The sequence below is a fragment of the Salmo salar genome, unplaced genomic scaffold (assembly GCF_965601325.2).
Source record: "Salmo salar unplaced genomic scaffold, fSalSal1 ptg000055l, whole genome shotgun sequence".
NCBI lineage: Eukaryota > Metazoa > Chordata > Actinopteri > Salmoniformes > Salmonidae > Salmo > Salmo salar.
Genome location: NW_027675313.1, coordinates 1,366,238 through 1,383,737, shown reverse-complemented (window position 1 = coordinate 1,383,737; position 17,500 = coordinate 1,366,238). Strand labels below are relative to the sequence as shown.

Below are 17,500 nucleotides of genomic sequence, written 5' to 3'. Positions count from 1 at the left end.
CCTCTCCAGATAGTATCTGCTCTACCCCAGTATCTCTGAGGAACCAGCTAAATGTGTTCCCCTCTCCAGATAGTATCTGCTGTACCCCAGTATCTCTGAGGAACCAGCTAAATGTGTTCCCGTCTCCAGATAGTATCTTGCTGTACCCCAGTATATCTTAGGAACCAGCTAAATGTGTTTCCCCTCTCCAGATAGTATCTGCTGTACCCCAGTATCTCTGAGGTACCAGCTAAATGTGTTCCCCTCTCCAGATGGTATCATCTGTTCCCCAGTATCTCTGAGGAACCAGCTAAATGTATTCCCCTCTCCAGATAGTATCTGCTGTACCCCAGTATCTCTGAGGAACCAGCTAAATGTGGTTCCCCTCTCCAGATAGTATCTGCTGTACCCCAGTATCTCTGAGGAACCAGCTAAATGTGTTCTCCTCTCCAGATAGTATCTGCTGTACCCCAGTATATCTGAGGAACCAGCTAAATGTGTTTCCCCTCTCCAGATAGTATCTGCTGTACCCCAGTATCTCTGAGGAACCAGCTAAATGTGTTCTCCTCTCCAGATGGTATAAGCTGTTCCCCAGTATCTCTGAGGAACCAGCTAAATGTATTCCCCTCTCCAGATAGTATCTGCTGTACCCCAGTATCTCTGAGGAACCAGCTAAATGTGTTTCCCCTCTCCAGATAGTATCTGCTGTACCCCAGTATCTCTGAGGAACTGCAAAATTTGTTCCCCTCTCCAGAGAGTATCTGCTGTACCCCAGTATCTCTGAGGAACCAGCTAAATGTGTTTCCCCTCTCCAGATAGTATCTGCTGTACCCCAGTATCTCTGAGGAACCAGCTAAATGTGTTCCCCTCTCCAGATAGTATCTGCAGTACCCCAGTATCTCTGAGGAACCAGCTAAATGTGTTCCCCTCTCCAGATAGTACCTTGCTGTACCCCAGTATCTCTGAGGAACCAGCTATATGTGTTCCCCTCTCCAGATGGTATCTCCTGTACCCCAGTATCTCTGAGGAACCAGCTAAATGTGTTTCCCTCTCCAGATAGTATCTGCTGTACCCCAGTATCTCTGAGGAACCAGCTAAATGTGTTCCCCTCTCCAGATAGTATCTTCCTGTACCCCAGAATCTCTGAGGAACCAGCTAAATGTATTGCCCTCTCCAGATAATATCTTGCTGTACCCCAGTATCTCTGAGGAACCAGCTAAATGTGTTCCCCTCTCCAGATAGTATCTGCTGTACCCCAGTATCTCTGAGGAACCAGCTAAATGTGTTCCCCTCTCCAGATAGTATCTTGCTGTACTCCAGTATCTCTGAGGAACCAGCTAAATGTGTTTCCCCTCTCCAGATAGTATATGCTAAATGTGTTCCCCCTCTCCAGATTGTATCTGCTGTACCCCAGTATCTCTGAGGAACCAGCTAAATGTGTTCCCCTCTCCAGATAGTATCTGCTGTACCCCAGTATCTCTGAAGAACCAGCTAAATGTGTTCCCCTCTCCAGATAGTATCTTGCTGTACTCCAGTATCTCTGAGGAACCAGCTAAATGTGTTTCCCCTCTCCAGATAGTATATGCTAAATGTGTTCCCCCTCTCCAGATTGTATCTGCTGTACCCCAGTATCTCTGAGGAACCAGCTAAATGTGTTTCTCTCTCCAGATAGTATCTGCTGTACCCAAGTATCTCTGAGGAACCAGCTATATGTGTTCCCCTCTCCAGATAGTATCTTGCTGTACCCCAGTATCTCTGAGGAACCAGCTAAATGTATTTCCCCTCTCCAGATAGTATCTGCTGTACCCCAGTATCTCTGAGGAACCAGCTAAATGTGTTCCCCTCTCCAGATGGTATCAGCTGTTCCCCAGTATCTCTGAGGAACCAGCTAAATGTGTTCCCCTCTCCAGATAGTATCTGCTGTACCCCTGTATATCTGAGGAACCAGCTAAATGTGTTTCCCCTCTCCAGATAGTATCTGCTGTACCCCAGTATCTCTGAGGAACCAGCTAAATGTGTTCCCCTCTCCAGATAGTACCTTGCTGTACCCCAGTATCTCTGAGGAACCAGCTATATGTGTTCCCCTCTCCAGATGGTATCTCCTTTACCCCAGTATCTCTGAGGAACCAGCTAAATGTGTTCCCCTCTCCAGATAGTATCTTGCTGTACTCCAGTATCTCTGACGAACCAGCTAAATGTATTTCCCCTCTCCAGATATCAATGAGTGTTTGCTGTACCCCAGTATCTGTGAGGAACCAGCTAAATGTATTCCCCTCTCCAGATAATATCTTGCTGTACCCCAGTATCTCTGAGGAACCAGCTAAATGTGTTCCCCTCTCCAGATAGTATCTGCTGTACCCCAGTATCTCTGAGGAACCAGCTAAATGTATTTCCCCTCTCCAGATAGTATCTGCTGTACCCCAGTATCTCTGAGGAACCAGCTAAATGTGTTCCCCTCTCGAGATAGTATCTGCTAAATGTGTTCCCCCTCTCCAGATAGTATCTGCTGTACCCCAGTATCTCTGAGGAACCAGCTAAATGTATTCCCCTCTCCAGATAGTATCTGCTGTACCCCAGTATCTCCGAGGAACCAGCTAAATGTGTTCCCCTCTCCAGATAGTATCTGCTGTACCCCAGTATCTCTGAGGAACCAGCTAAATGTGTTTCCCCTCTCCAGATAGTGTCTGCTGTACCCCAGTATCTCTGAGGAACCAGCTAAATGTGTTCCCCTCTCCAGATAGTATCTTGCTGTACTCCAGTATCTCTGAGGAACCAGCTAAATGTGTTTCCCCTCTCCAGATAGTATATGCTAAATGTGTTCCCCTCTCCAGATAGTATCTTGCTGTACTCCAGTATCTCTGAGGAACCAGCTAAATGTATTCCCCTCTCCAGATAGTATCTTGCTGTATCTCTGAGGAACCAGCTAAATGTATTCCCCTCTCCAGATAGTATCTGCTGTACCCCAGTATCTCTGAGGAACCAGTTAAATGTGTTCCCCTCTCCAGATAGTATCTTGCTGTACTCCAGTATCTCTGAGGAACCAGCTAAATGTATTTCCCCTCTCCAGATATCAATGAGTGTTTGCTGTACCCCAGTATCTGTGAGGAACCAGCTAAATGTGTCAACAACCCTGGCATGTATGAGTGCGAGTGTCCCCCGGGCTTCAATTACAACTTCACCTTACGCTCCTGTTTGGGTGAGATGCCACTCCACTGCACCCACACGAGAAAGACACTATCACACACACGAATATTTTTATTTATTTTATTTAACCTTTTTGTCACGGCTGTCGAAAGGAGGAGCGGACCAAAGTGCAGTGTTTGTGTTGTTCCACATTTTATTTATACTGTGAAACTATGCAATACATATAAATAAACTAGAATAACAACAAACAAACTAACAAAAAACGTGACGCAGAGGTGAAACATAGACTACTCAAAAACAATCACCCACAAAACCCAGGTGGGAAAAAAAAGCCTACTTAAGTATGATCTCCAATTAGAGACAACGAGGACCAGCTAGCTGCCTCTAATTGGAGATCATCCCAAACAAAATCCCAACATAGAAATACCCCAAAAATTGAACCTAAACATAGAAATAGAAAACATAGAAACAAAAACCCTGTCACGCCCTGACCTACTCTACCATAGAAAATAACATCTTTCTATGGTCAGGACTTGACACCTTTATTTAACTAGGCAAGTCAGTTAAGAACAAATTCTTATTTACAATGACGGCCTAGGAACAGTGGGTTAACTGCCTTGTTCAGGGGGCAGAACGACAGATTTTTACCTTGTCAGCTCGGGGATTCGATCTAGCAACCTTTCGGTTAACTAGCCCAACGCTCTAACCACTAGGCTAACCTGCCGCCCCTACACTCTAACCACTAGGCTACCTGCTGGTTACTGGCCCAACGCTCTAACCACTAGACTAACCTGCCGTCCCTAAATATACAGTCTGTCAAATTAACAAAAATGTCAGAGACAATTATATTCAAGGACCTAATGGAACGTTTGGAAATCAACTGATCTTAACCCTGACCCCTGTACCTCCTGTAATGACCTCTGACCTCGACTCCTCTCCGTCTTATGCACGTGGTCGTCCCGCAGATGTCGACGAGTGCGAGGTGGGCGTGTGTGAGGGCGTGTGCGTGAACACGATGGGTAGCTACTCCTGCCGCTGCGAAGGTCGTCAGGGTCTGCGGTTAGCAGAGGACCGGCGTTCCTGTGAGGAGGTCCCAGTGTGCGTCCAGCTGTACGACTACAAACACGCCGAGATGCTGTACCTGGGAGAACAATTCACCGGAGGACCTGTCATATACCTCCGTTTCAGACTACCGGAGAACACGAAGTAAGGGGGTTTAAAACACACATAGGTAGAGACAGACATACACACAACTGCTGTGGATGTCCTGTTCACTACGCAGCTGTACCCCTTAAATCGTCTGGTCGTGTGTCTTCAAGGTTCGCTGCGGAGTTTGACTTCTGTACGTTTGATCCAGAAGGGGTGGTTCTGTACGCAGAGTCTTCCCGGGACTCGTGGTTCATGCTGGGGCTGAGAGGAGGACGGATCGAAGTCCAGTTCAAGAACCAGCACTCCCTCAAGGTCACCAGCGGGGGCAAGGCCATCAACGACGGACAGTGGCATGTGGTAAGAGTGGCTTGTGGATTACATCAATGATTACTTTTATGGTCTCTAGCTGGTTATATTAGTCATCTGTCCAACCTGACTGCCTGTCTTTTACTGTCTCTAGCTGGTTATATTAGTCACCTGTCCAACCTGACTGCCTGTCTTTTACTGTCTCTAGCTGGTTATATTAGTCACCTGTCCAACCTGACTGCCTGTCTTTTACTGTCACTAGCTGGTTATATTAGTCACCTGTCCAACCTGACTGCCTGTCTTTTACTGTCACTAGCTGGTTATATTAGTCGTCTGTCCAACCTGACTGCCTGTCTTTTACTGTCTCTAGCTGGTTATATTAGTCGTCTGTCCAACCTGACTGCCTGTCTTTTACTGTCACTAGCTGGTTATATTAGTCGTCTGTCCAACCTGACTGCCTGTCTTTTACTGTCACTAGCTGGTTATATTAGTCGTCTGTCCAACTTGACTGTCTGTCTTTTACTGTCTCTAGCTGGTTATATTAGTCGTCTGTCCAACCTGACTGTCTGTCTTTTACTGTCTCTAGCTGGTTATATTAGTCACCTGTCCAACCTGACTGCCTGTCTTTTACTGTCTCTAGCCTCTATGGGCTAGGTGGGACGCTTGCGTCCCACCTACGTAACAGCCACTGCCAGCCTGTGGCGCGATTTTCAAAACCTTAAAAATCCTATTACTTCAATTTCTCAAACATATGACTATTTTACAGCCATTTAAAGACAAGACTCTCGTTAATCTAACCACACTGTCCGATTTCAAAAAGGCTTTACAACGAAAGCAAAACATTAGATTATGTCAGCAGAGTACCAAGCCAGAAATAATCAGACACCCATTTTTCAAGCCAGCATATAATGTCACCAAAACCCAGAAGACAGCTAAATGCAGCACTCACCTTTAATGATCTTCATCAGATGACAACCCTAGGACATTGTGTTATACAATACATGCATGTTTTGTTCAATCAAGTTCATATTTATATCAAAAACCAGCTTTTTACATTAGCATGTGACGTTCAGAACTAGCATACCCCCCGCAAACTTCCGGGGAATTCGCTAACATTTTACTAAATTACTCACGATAAACGTTCACAAAAAGCATAACAATTATTTTAAGAATTATAGATACAGACCTCCTCTATGCACTCGATATGTCCGATTTTAAAATAGCTTTTTGGTGAAAGCACATTTTGCAATATTCTAAGTACATAGCCCAGGCATCACGGGCTCGCTATTTAGACACCCGGCAAGTTTAGCACTCACCATAATCATATTTACTATTATAAAAGTTTGATTACCTTTTGTTGTCTTCGTCAGAATGCACACCCAGGACTGCTACTTCAATAACAAATGTTGGTTTGGTCCAAAATAATCCATCGTTATATCCGAATAGCGGCGTTTTGTTCGTGCGTTCCAGACACTATCCGAAATAGTAAAGAAGTGTCGCGCGCATGGCGCAATTCGTGACAATAAAATTCTAAATATTCCATTACCGTACTTCGAAGCATGTCAACCGCTGTTTAAAATCAATTTTTACGACACTTTTCTCGTAGAAAAGCGATAATATTCCGACAGGGAATCTCCTTTTCGGCAAACAGAGGAAAAAATCCCAAAGGCGGGGGCGGTCGGGGTCACGCGCATAAGGCCAGTGTCCCTTGATCGGCCACTTGAGAAAGGCGATAATGTGTTTCAGCCTGGGGCTGGAATGACGACATTCTGTTTTTTCCCGGGCTCTGAGCGCCTATGGACGACGTGGGAAGTGTCACGTTAGAGCAGAGATCCTTAGTAAATGATAGAGATGGAAAAGAAGTTCAAGAAATGGTCAGACAGCCCACTTCCTGTAAAGGAATCTCTCAGGTTTTGACCTGCCATTTGAGTTCTGTTATACTCACAGACACCATTCAAACAGTTTTAGAAAATTTAGGGTGTTTTCTATCCATATGTAATAAGTATATGCATATTCTAGTTACTGGGTAGGAGTGGTAACCACATTAAATCGGGTATGTTTTTTATCCAGCCGTGTCAATACTGCCCCCCAGCCCTAACAGGCTAGCTGGTTATTTTAGTTACCTGTCCAATCTGACTGCCTGTCTTTTACTGTCACTAGCTGGTTATATTAGTAATCTGTCCAACCTGACTGCCTGTCTTTTACTGTCACTAACTAGCTGGTTATATTAGCCTGTCTTTTGTTTTGCTCAGATGGGTTTGATCTCAATCCAGTGTTAAGATTTGGTGATGTTACAGTTGAAGTCAGAAGTTTACATACACTTAGGTTGGAGTCATTAAAACTCGTTTGACAACCACTCCACAAATTTCTTGTTAACAAACTATAGTTTTGCAAGTCGGTTAGGACATCTACTTTGTGCATGACACAAATCATTTTTCCAACAATTGTTTACAGACAGATTATTTCACTTATAATTCACTGTATCACAATTTCAGTGGCTCAGAAGTTTACATACACTAAGTTGACTTGTGCCTTTAAACAGCTTGGAAAATTCCAGAAAATGATGTCATGGCTTTAGAAGCTTCTTGTTAGGCTAATTGACATCTTTTGAGTCAATTGGAGGTGTACCTGTGGATGCATTTCAATGCCTACCTTCAAACTCAGTGCCTCTTTGCTTATAAAATGTGGAATGACACACTGCACTTTGGTCGGCTTCTCTTTAAGACAGCCGTGACAGAATCTCCCACCACCAAAGGACCAAAGTGCAGCGTGTGTGTCGTTCCACATTTTTATTTACACTGTGAAACTATGCAATACATAAATAAACTGAATGACAAAAACAACAAACCATGACGCAGAGATGAAACATACACTGACTCAAAGATAATCTAAGACTGGGAATTTTTACTAGGATTAAATGTCAGGAATTCTGAGAAACTGAGTTTAAATGTATTTGGCTAAGGTGTATGTAAACTTCCGACTTCAACAGTATATACAGTACCAGTCAAAAGTTTGGACACTCCTACTCATTCAAGGGTTTTTCTTTATTTTCTACATTTTAGAATAATAGTGAAGACATCAAAACTATGAAATAACACATATGGAATTATGTAGTAACCAAAAAAGTGTTAAACAAATCAAAATATATTTTATATTTGAGATTCTTCAAAGTAGCCACCCTTTGCCTTGATGACAGCTTTACACACGCTTGGCATTCTCTCAACCAGCTTCACCTGGAATGCTTTTCCAACAGTCTTGAAGGAGTTCCCACATATGCTGAGCACTTGTTCGCTGCTTTTCCTTCACTCTGCAGTCCAACTAATCTCAAACCATCTCAATTGGGTTGAGGTTGGGGGATTGTGGAGGCCAGGTCATCTGATGCAGCACTCCATCACTCTCCTTCTTGGTCAAATAGCCCTTACACAGCCTGGAGGTGTGTTGGGTCATTGTCCTGTTGAAAAACAAGAACTAACCAGATGGAATGGCGTATCGCTGCAGAATGCTGTCAAAGTGTGCAAAGCTGTCATCAACGCAAATGGTGGCTACTTGGAAGAATCTCAAACATAAAATGTATTTTGATTTGTTTAATCTACAACGTAGGAAATAGTAAAAATAAAGAAAAACCCTGGACTGAGTAGGTGTGTCCAAACTTTTAACTGGTACTCCTATATATGGGGGGTTGGAAATGACATTGATAGAAGCCACAATCTATCACAGTATACCATAATATACCACAATCTATCACAATATACCACAATATACCACAATCTATCACAATATACCACAATCTATTACAAAATACCACAATATAGCACAATATACCACAATCTATCACAATATACCAGAATATTAAAGATGATCTACCCCATAGAAAAATAAAAGTTTATTATTATGATGTAATGTTGTTGTTGTGTAATGTTGTTGTGTAATGTTGTTGCTGTTGTGTAATGTTGTTGTGTAATGTTGTTGTTGTTGTGTGTTGTTGTTGTGTAATGTTGTCGTTGTTGTGTAATGTTGTTGTTGTGTAATGTTGTTGTGTAATGTTGTTGTTGTTGTTGTGTAATGTTGATGTTGTTGTAGATGAACTAGAGTCCAGCATCAGTGTTAAGATCAGTAAGGAAGCTGTGATGAGCATCAACAGCCCCGGGAGTCTCTTTACGTCCGTTAACGGGAAACTGGAGACCAAGGTGTACATCGCAGGGCTGCCCAACCGCACCGACAGCGTCATCAAACCGGTAAACAGCCCGCTGCCACAACCATAGAACAACCATGGAATAACCATAGAAGAAACCATAGAAGAAACCATAGAACAAACCATAGAATAACCATAGAACAACCATAGAACAAACCATAGAACAAACCATAGAACAAACCATAGAACAAACCATAGAACAAACCATAGAACAAACCATAGAACAAACCATAGAACTAACCATAGAACAAACCATAGAACAAAGCATAGAACAAACTTAGAACAACCATAGAACCAACCATAGAACAAACATAGAACAAACATAGAACAAACACAGAACAACCATAGAACAAACATTCAACCAAAAACCACACAAACAATTAGCGGACAATCACTTGACAACCACAGAACAACCATAAAAATAACTATTCCATAACCGTAAAACGACCATCATACAACCACCTGATAACATTTGACGTAACGACCCCCGTTCTAGATCAACCCTCGTCTGGACGGCTGTATCCGCGGCTGGAACCTGATGAACCAGGGGTCGTCCGGGGTCAAGGAGGTCATTCAGGAGAATCAAATCAAATCAAATCAAATTTATTTTTATATAGCCCTTCGTACATCAGCTGATATTCTCAAAGTGCTGTACAGAAACCCAGCCTAAAACCCCAAACAGCAAGCAAAGCATGTGAAAGAAGCACGGTGGCTAGGAAAAACTCCCTAGGAAAAACTCCCTAGAAAGGCCAAAAACCTAGGAAGAAACCTAGAGAGGAACCAGGCTATGAGGGGTGGCCAGTCCTCTTCTGGCTGTGCAGGGTGGATATTAAAACAGAACATGGTCAAAATGTTAAAATGTTCATAAATGACCAGCATGGTCAAATAATAATAATCATAGTAGTTGTCGAGGGTGCAACAAGCACGTCCGGTGAACAGGTCAGGGTTCCATAGCCGCAGGCAGAACAGTTGAAACTGGAGCAGCAGCACGGCCAGGTGGACTGGGGACAGCAAGGAGTCATCATACCAGGTAGTCCTGAGGCATGGTCCTAGGGCTCAGGTCCTCCGAGAGAAAGACAGAAAGAGAGAAAGAGAGAATTAGAGAGAGCATATTTAAATACACACAGGACACCGGATAAGACAAGAGAAATACTCCAGATGTAACAGACTGACCCTAGCCCCCCGACACATAAACTACTGCAGCATAAATACTGGAGGCTGAGACAGGAGGGATCAGAAGACACTGTGGCCCCATCCGATGATACCCCCGGACAGGGCCAAACAGGCAGGATATAACCCCACCCACTTTGCCAAAGCACAGCCCCCACACCACTAGAGGGATGTCTCCAACCACCAACTTACCGTCCTAAGACAAGGCCGAGTATAGCCCACAACGATCTCCGCCATGGCACAACCCAAGGGGGGGGGGGGGGCGCCAACCCAGACAGGAAGACCACGTCAGTGACTCAACCCACTCAAGTGACGCACCCCTCCCATGGACGGCATGGAAGAACACCAGTAGGCCAGTGACTCAGCCTCTGTAAAAGGGTTAGAGGCAGAGAATCCCAGTGGAAAGAGGGGAACCGGCAAGGCAGAGACAGCAAGGGCGGTTCGTTGCTCCAGCCTTTCCGTTCACCTTCACACTCCTGGGCCAGACTATACTTAATCATAGGACCTACTGAAGAGATAAGTCTTCAGTAAAGACTTAAAGGTTGAGACTGAGTCTGCGTCTCTCACATTGGTAGGCAGACCATTCCATAAAAATGGAGCTCTATAGGAGAAAGCCCTACCTCCAGCCGTTTGCTTAGAAATTCTAGGGACAATTAGGAGGCCTGCGTCTTGTGACCGTAGCGTACGTGTAGGTATGTACGGCAGGACCAAATCGGAAAGATAGGTAGGAGCAAGCCCATGTAATGCTTTGTAGGTTAGCAGTAAAACCTTGAAATCAGCCCTTGCCTTAACAGGAAGCCAGTGTAGGGAGGCTAACACTGGAGTAATATGATCAAATTTTTTGGTTCTAGTCAGGATTCTAGCAGCCGTATTTAGCACTAACTGAAGTTTATTTAGTGCTTTATCCGGGTAGCCGGAAAGTAGAGCATTGCAGTAGTCCAGCCTAGAAGTAACAAAAGCATGGATTAATTTTTCTGCGTCATTTTTGGACAGAAAATTTCTGATTTTTGCAATGTTACGTAGATGGAAAAAAGCTGTCCTTGAAACAGTCTTGATATGTTCTTCAAAAGAGAGATCAGGGTCCAGAGTAACGCCGAGGTCCTTCACAGTTTTATTTGAGACGACTGTACAACCATCCAGATTAATTGTCAGATTCAACAGAAGATCTCTTTGTTTCTTGGGACCTAGAACAAGCATCTCTGTTTTGTCCGAGTTTAAAAGTAGAAAGTTTGCAGCCATCCACTTCTTTATGTCTGAAACACAGGCTTCTAGCGAGGGCAATTTTGGGGCTTCACCATGTTTCATTGAAATGTACAGCTGTGTGTCGTCTGCATAGCAGTGAAATTTAACATTATGTTTTCGAATGACATCCCCAAGAGGTAAAATATATAGTGAAAACAATAGTGGTCCTAAAACGGAACCTTGAGGAACACCGAAATTTACAATTGATTTGTCAGAGGACAAACCAGAGAAGAAGAGCAAACACTGTTTCCTGCACGTAGAGAGAGGAACCTACTTCACAGGGGCGGGACTGGCCCATTTCAACGTAGACTACCGTGAGTAGTGTACACTAGACTGGCCCACTTCATAGACTACGGTGAGTAGTGTACACTAGACTGGCCCACTTCAACGTAGACTACCGTGAGTAGTGTACACTAGACTGGCCCACTTCAACGTAGACTACCGTGAGTAGACTGGCCCACTTCAACGTAGACTACCGTGAGTAGACTGGCCCACTTCAACGTAGACTACGGTGAGTAGTGTACACTAGACTGGCTCACTTCAACGTAGACTACCCTGAGTAGTGTACACTAGACTGGCCCACTTCAACAGACTACAGTGAGTAGTGTACACTAGACTGGCCCACTTCAACATAAACTAGAGTGAGTAGTGTACACTAGACTGGCTCACTTCAACAGACTAGATTTTACTTCTACAGTGGACTATATATATTCTACTACAGTGGACTATATATATTCTACTACTACAGTGGACTATATATATTCTACTACTACAGTGGACTATATATATTCTACTACTACAGTGGACTATATATATTCTACTACAACAGTGGACTATATATATTCTACTACAACAGTGGACTATATATATTCTACTACTACAGTGGACTATATATATTCTACTACTACAGTGGACTATATATATATTCTACTACTACAGTGGACTATATATATATTCTACTACTACAGTGGACTATATATATATATTCTACTACTACAGTGGACTATATATATATATTCTACTACTACAGTGGACTATATATATATATTCTACTACTACAGTGGACTATATATATATATTCTACTACTACAGTGGACTATATATATATATTCTACTACTACAGTGGACTATATATATATATTCTACTACTACAGTGGACTATATATATATATTCTACTACTACAGTGGACTATATATATATATTCTACTACTACAGTGGACTATATATATATATTCTACTACTACAGTGGACTATATATATATATTCTACTACTACAGTGGACTATATATATATATATTCTACTACTACAGTGGACTATATATATATATATTCTACTACTACAGTGGACTATATATATATATTCTACTACTACAGTGGACTATATATATATATATATATTCTACTACTACAGTGGACTATATATATATATATATATTCTACTACTACAGTGGACTATATATATATATATATATTCTACTACTACAGTGGACTATATATATATATATTCTACTACTACAGTGGACTATATATATATATATATATTCTACTACTACAGTGGACTATATATATATATATATTCTACTACAACAGTGATTCTCCAGATGATTAGGAAGTTGGGGAGGTCTACATAGAGGCATAGGGGCAGTCTTTGGTGCTGTCTGCCTAACTAACTAACTAACTAACTAACTAACTAACTGTGTGTGTACAGGCGAGTCAGGTAGCTGGAGGGTGGATCTGAAGGTAAATATCCGTCCGTCCAGCAGTACAGGAGTTCGCTTCGCTCTCGTCCTCAACGATACCGTCCCCCTGTCTGTCTCCGTGGTTACGCAAGGACCTGAAGAAGCTGTGAGTTCAGCAACGATCTCCACACACACACACACACACACACCCTTCACCTCTCCCCCCTCCTTCCTCCAGGACCTGCGGGTGTTCCTGGATGGAGTGTCCGTGGCGACGCTACAGTCGCTGATGTTGTGTTACCCAGACCGTCTGTCTGTAGAACTGACCGTCAACCCCACTAGCCTGGAGATCGTAGCCAACACCTCCACCTGGTCCTACAGCCTCCCTGACGGGGCGCTGGATCGACTCAACCACACCATGACGCATTCTGTCAGGACATGTATAGGAGGACTGCCGGGTAACTAGCTAGTCACTAACTAACTAACCACCATGATGACACACTCTGTCAGGACATGTATAGGAGGACTGCCAGGTAACTAGCTAGTTACTAACTAACTAACTAACCACCATGATGACACACTCTGTCAGGACATGTATTGGAGGACTGCCAGGTAACTAGCTAGTCACTAACTAACTAACTAACTAACCAACCAACCACAATGATGACACACTCTGTCAGGACATGTATAGGAGGACTGCCAGGTAACTAGCTAGTTACTAACTAACTAATCACAATGATGACACACTCTGTCAGGACATGTATAGGAGGACTGCCAGGTAACTAGCTAGTTACTAACTAACTAACAACCATGATGACACACTCTGTCAGGACATGTATAGGAGGACTGCCAGGTAACTTGCTAGTTACTAACTAACTAATCACAATGATGACACACTCTGTCAGGACATGTATAGGAGAACTGCCAGGTAACTAGCTAGTTACTAACTAACTAACCACCATGATGACACACTCTGTCAGGACATGTATAGGAGGACTGCCAGGTAACAAGCTAGTTACTAACTAACTAACTAACTAACCACAATGATGACACACTGTCAGGACATGTATAGGAGGACTGCCGGGTAACTAGCTAGTTACTAACTAACTAACTAACTAACTAACCAACCACCATGATGACACACTCTGTCAGGACATGTATAGGAGGACTGCCGGGTAACTAGCTAGTCACTAACTAACTAACCACCATGATGACACACTCTGTCAGGACATGTATAGGAGGACTGCCAGGTAACTAGCTAGTCACTAACTAACTAACTAACTAACCAACCAACCACAATGATGACACACTCTGTCAGGACATGTATAGGAGGACTGCCAGGTAACTAGCTAGTTACTAACTAACTAATCACAATGATGACACACTCTGTCAGGACATGTATAGGAGGACTGCCAGGTAACTAGCTAGTTACTAACTAACTAACCACCATGATGACACACTCTGTCAGGACATGTATAGGAGGACTGCCAGGTAACTTGCTAGTTACTAACTAACTAATCACAATGATGACACACTCTGTCAGGACATGTATAGGAGAACTGCCAGGTAACTAGCTAGTTACTAACTAACTAACTAACTAACCACCATGATGACACACTCTGTCAGGACATGTATAGGAGGACTGCCAGGTAACTAGCTAGTCACTAACTAACTAACTAACTAACTAACTAACTAACTAACTAACTAACTAACTAACTAACTAACTAACTAACTAACTAACCACAATGATGACACACTCTGTCAGGACATGTATAGGAGGACTGCCAGGTAACTAACTAGTTACTAACTAACTAACCACCATGATGACACAGTCTGTCAGGACATGTATAGGAGGACTGCCAGGTAACTAGCTAGTCACTAACTAACCACACCATGATGACACACTCTGTCAGGACATATATAGGAGGACTGCCAGGTAACTAGCTAGTTACTAACTAACTAACTAACTAACCACCATGATGACACACTCTGTCAGGACATGTATAGGAGGACTGCCGAGTAACTAGCTAGTCACTAACTAACGAACTAAACACAATGATGACACACTCTGTCAGGACATGTATAGGAGGACTGCCAGGTAACTAGCTAGTTACTAACTAACTAGTAGCTCAGTAGCCACAGGACTGCCAGGTTACTAGCTAGTCACTAACTAACTAACTAACCACAATGATGACACACTCTGCAGGACATGTCTAGGAGGACTGCCAGGTAACTAGCTAGTTACTAACTAACTAACCACCATGATGACACACTCTGTCAGGACATGTATAGGAGGACTACCAGGTAACTAGCTAGTCACTAACTAACTAACCACCATGATGACACTCTGTCAGGACATGTATAGGAGGACTGCCAGGTAACTAGCTAGTTACTAGCTAACTAACTAACCACCATGATGACACACTCTGTCAGGATATGTATAGGAGCACTGCCATGTAACTAGCTAGTTACTAACTAACTAACTAACTAACTAATCACAATGATGACACACTCTGTCAGGACATGTATAGGAGGACTGCCAGGTAACTAGCTAGTTACTAACTAACTAGTAGCTCAGTAGCCACAGGACTGCCAGATAACTAGCTAGTCACTAACTAACTAGTAGCTCGTTAGCCACAGGACTGCCAGATAACTAGCTAGTCACTAACTAACTAGTAGCTCGTTAGCCACAGGACTGCCAGATAACTAGCTAGTCACTAACTAACTAGTAGCTCGTTAGCCACAGGACTGCCAGATAACTAGCTAGTCACTAACTAACTAGTAGCTCGTTAGCCACAGGACTGCCAGATAACTAGCTAGTCACTAACTAACTAGTAGCTCGTTAGCCACAGGACTGCCAGATAACTAGCTAGTCACGAACTAGTAGCTCGTTAGCCACAGGACTGCCAGGTAATGAGCTAGTCACTAACTAGTAGTTCATTAGCCACAGGACTGCCAGGTAACTAGCTAGTCACTAACTAGTAGCTCATTAGCCACAGGACTGCCAGGTAACTAGCTAGTCACTAACTAACTAGTAGCTCATTAGCCACAGGACTGCCAGGTAATGAGCAAGTCACTAACTAACTAGTAGTTCATTAGCCACAGGACTGCCAGGTAAATAGCTAGTCACTAGCTCATTAGCCACAGGACTGCCAGGTAACTAACTAACTAGTAGCTCATTAGCCACAGGACTGCCAGGTAACTAACTAACTAGTAGCTCATTAGGCACAGGACTGCCAGGTAACGAGCTAGTCACTAACTAACTAGTAGCTCAGCAGCCACAGGACTGCCAGGTAACTAACTAACTAACAAGTAGCTCATTAGCCACAGGACTGCAAGGTAACTAGCTAGTCACTAACTAACTAGTAGCTCATTAGCCACAGGACTGCCCGGTAACTAGCTAGTCACTAACTAACTAGTAGCTCAGCAGCCACAGGACTGCCAGGTAACGAGCTAGTCACTAACTAACTAGTAGCTCAGTAGCCACAGGACTGCCAGGTAACTAGCTAGTCACTAACTAATTAACTAGTAGCTCATTAGCCACAGGACTGCCAGGTAACTAGCTAGTTACTAACTAACTAACTAGTAGCTCATTAGCCACAGGACTGCCAGGTTGGTGAAACTTGACTAACGTAGTCCATATTTCAGAATTGACTCAGATTTCGTTGATGAAGTGTGAAACCACAAGTGTTTTTTTTGGGGGTTGGTATTTAATCTCTCCGTCCGTCTCCAGATGATATCCCAGTCTCCTCCAGCCCAGTGACGGCCTAATACCACGGCTGCATGGACATCAACATCAACGGCCGGCTGTTAGACTTCGACGAGGCAGACAGTAAACACAACAGCATTAAGTCCCACTCCTGCCCCCCTGTCTCGCCCCCCCCACAAAGACACTCTCTGACGACGCCCCGTCACTCACCTTACAGGAAGTGACCTCACCAAACCAGGTCGACCAATCGCCACACATCTCTGTTCCTGAGGCCCAAATCTGTGTATATGATCCTCTACCTGATGATTAGGAGGAGGGGGAGGGAGGGAGAAAGGAGTGGGGGAGGGAGGGAGGTGGGGGGAGAGAGAGGGAGGGAGGGGGAAGAAAGGAGTGGGGGAGGGAGGGAGGGTAGGGAGAAAGGAGTGGGGGAGGGAGGGGGAGAGAGAGGGAGGGGGTAGGGGGAGGTAGGGAGGGAGAAAGGAGTGGGGGAGGGAGAGGTGGGAGGGAGGGAGGTAGGGGGAGAGAGAGGGGGGGGAGAAAGGAGTGGGGGAGGGAGGGAAGAAAGGATGGGGAGGGAGAGAGGGAAGAAAGGGGGAGGGAGAGTAGGGAGAACGAAGGGAGGGAGAGATGGTGGGTGGACTTGCACAATGCAGTCATTTCTGTTTATTTAGTTTCCTGCACTCTTTGTTTAGACTGTTTTTGAAGGTTTCATATTTTTTATTGGACACATGTCATCCCCTCACCATCACCATGGTTTGTATTGCCGTGAAATAAACACCAGGGTCTGTTACTGTGGAGAAGAGGAGTTACCAAAACCTGTTGCCAGCGACACTGACTGATACAGCATTACTTGTTCTGTTGCTAGCGACACTGACTGATCCAGCATTACTTGTTCTGTTGCCAGCGATCTGGGATCTGGTGTTCTGGTG

General features: G+C 43.9%; 1 pseudogene across 1 annotated transcript in view; it reads left to right on the top strand.

Annotated features, from left to right (window-relative positions):
* LOC106594202 (vitamin K-dependent protein S-like) overlaps positions 1-16,904 on the top strand; it is a 45,837-nt pseudogene extending 28,933 nt beyond the window's left edge. Inside the window, exons 6-14 of the transcript XR_014383117.1 lie at positions 3,047-3,175; positions 4,089-4,329; positions 4,443-4,642; positions 8,659-8,813; positions 9,267-9,338; positions 11,400-11,496; positions 12,892-13,028; positions 13,101-13,320; positions 16,596-16,904. The product of XR_014383117.1 is annotated as a vitamin K-dependent protein S-like (transcript). The remainder of the gene's footprint in view (positions 1-3,046; positions 3,176-4,088; positions 4,330-4,442; positions 4,643-8,658; positions 8,814-9,266; positions 9,339-11,399; positions 11,497-12,891; positions 13,029-13,100; positions 13,321-16,595) is intronic.
* The last annotated feature ends 596 nt before the right edge of the window (positions 16,905-17,500 follow it).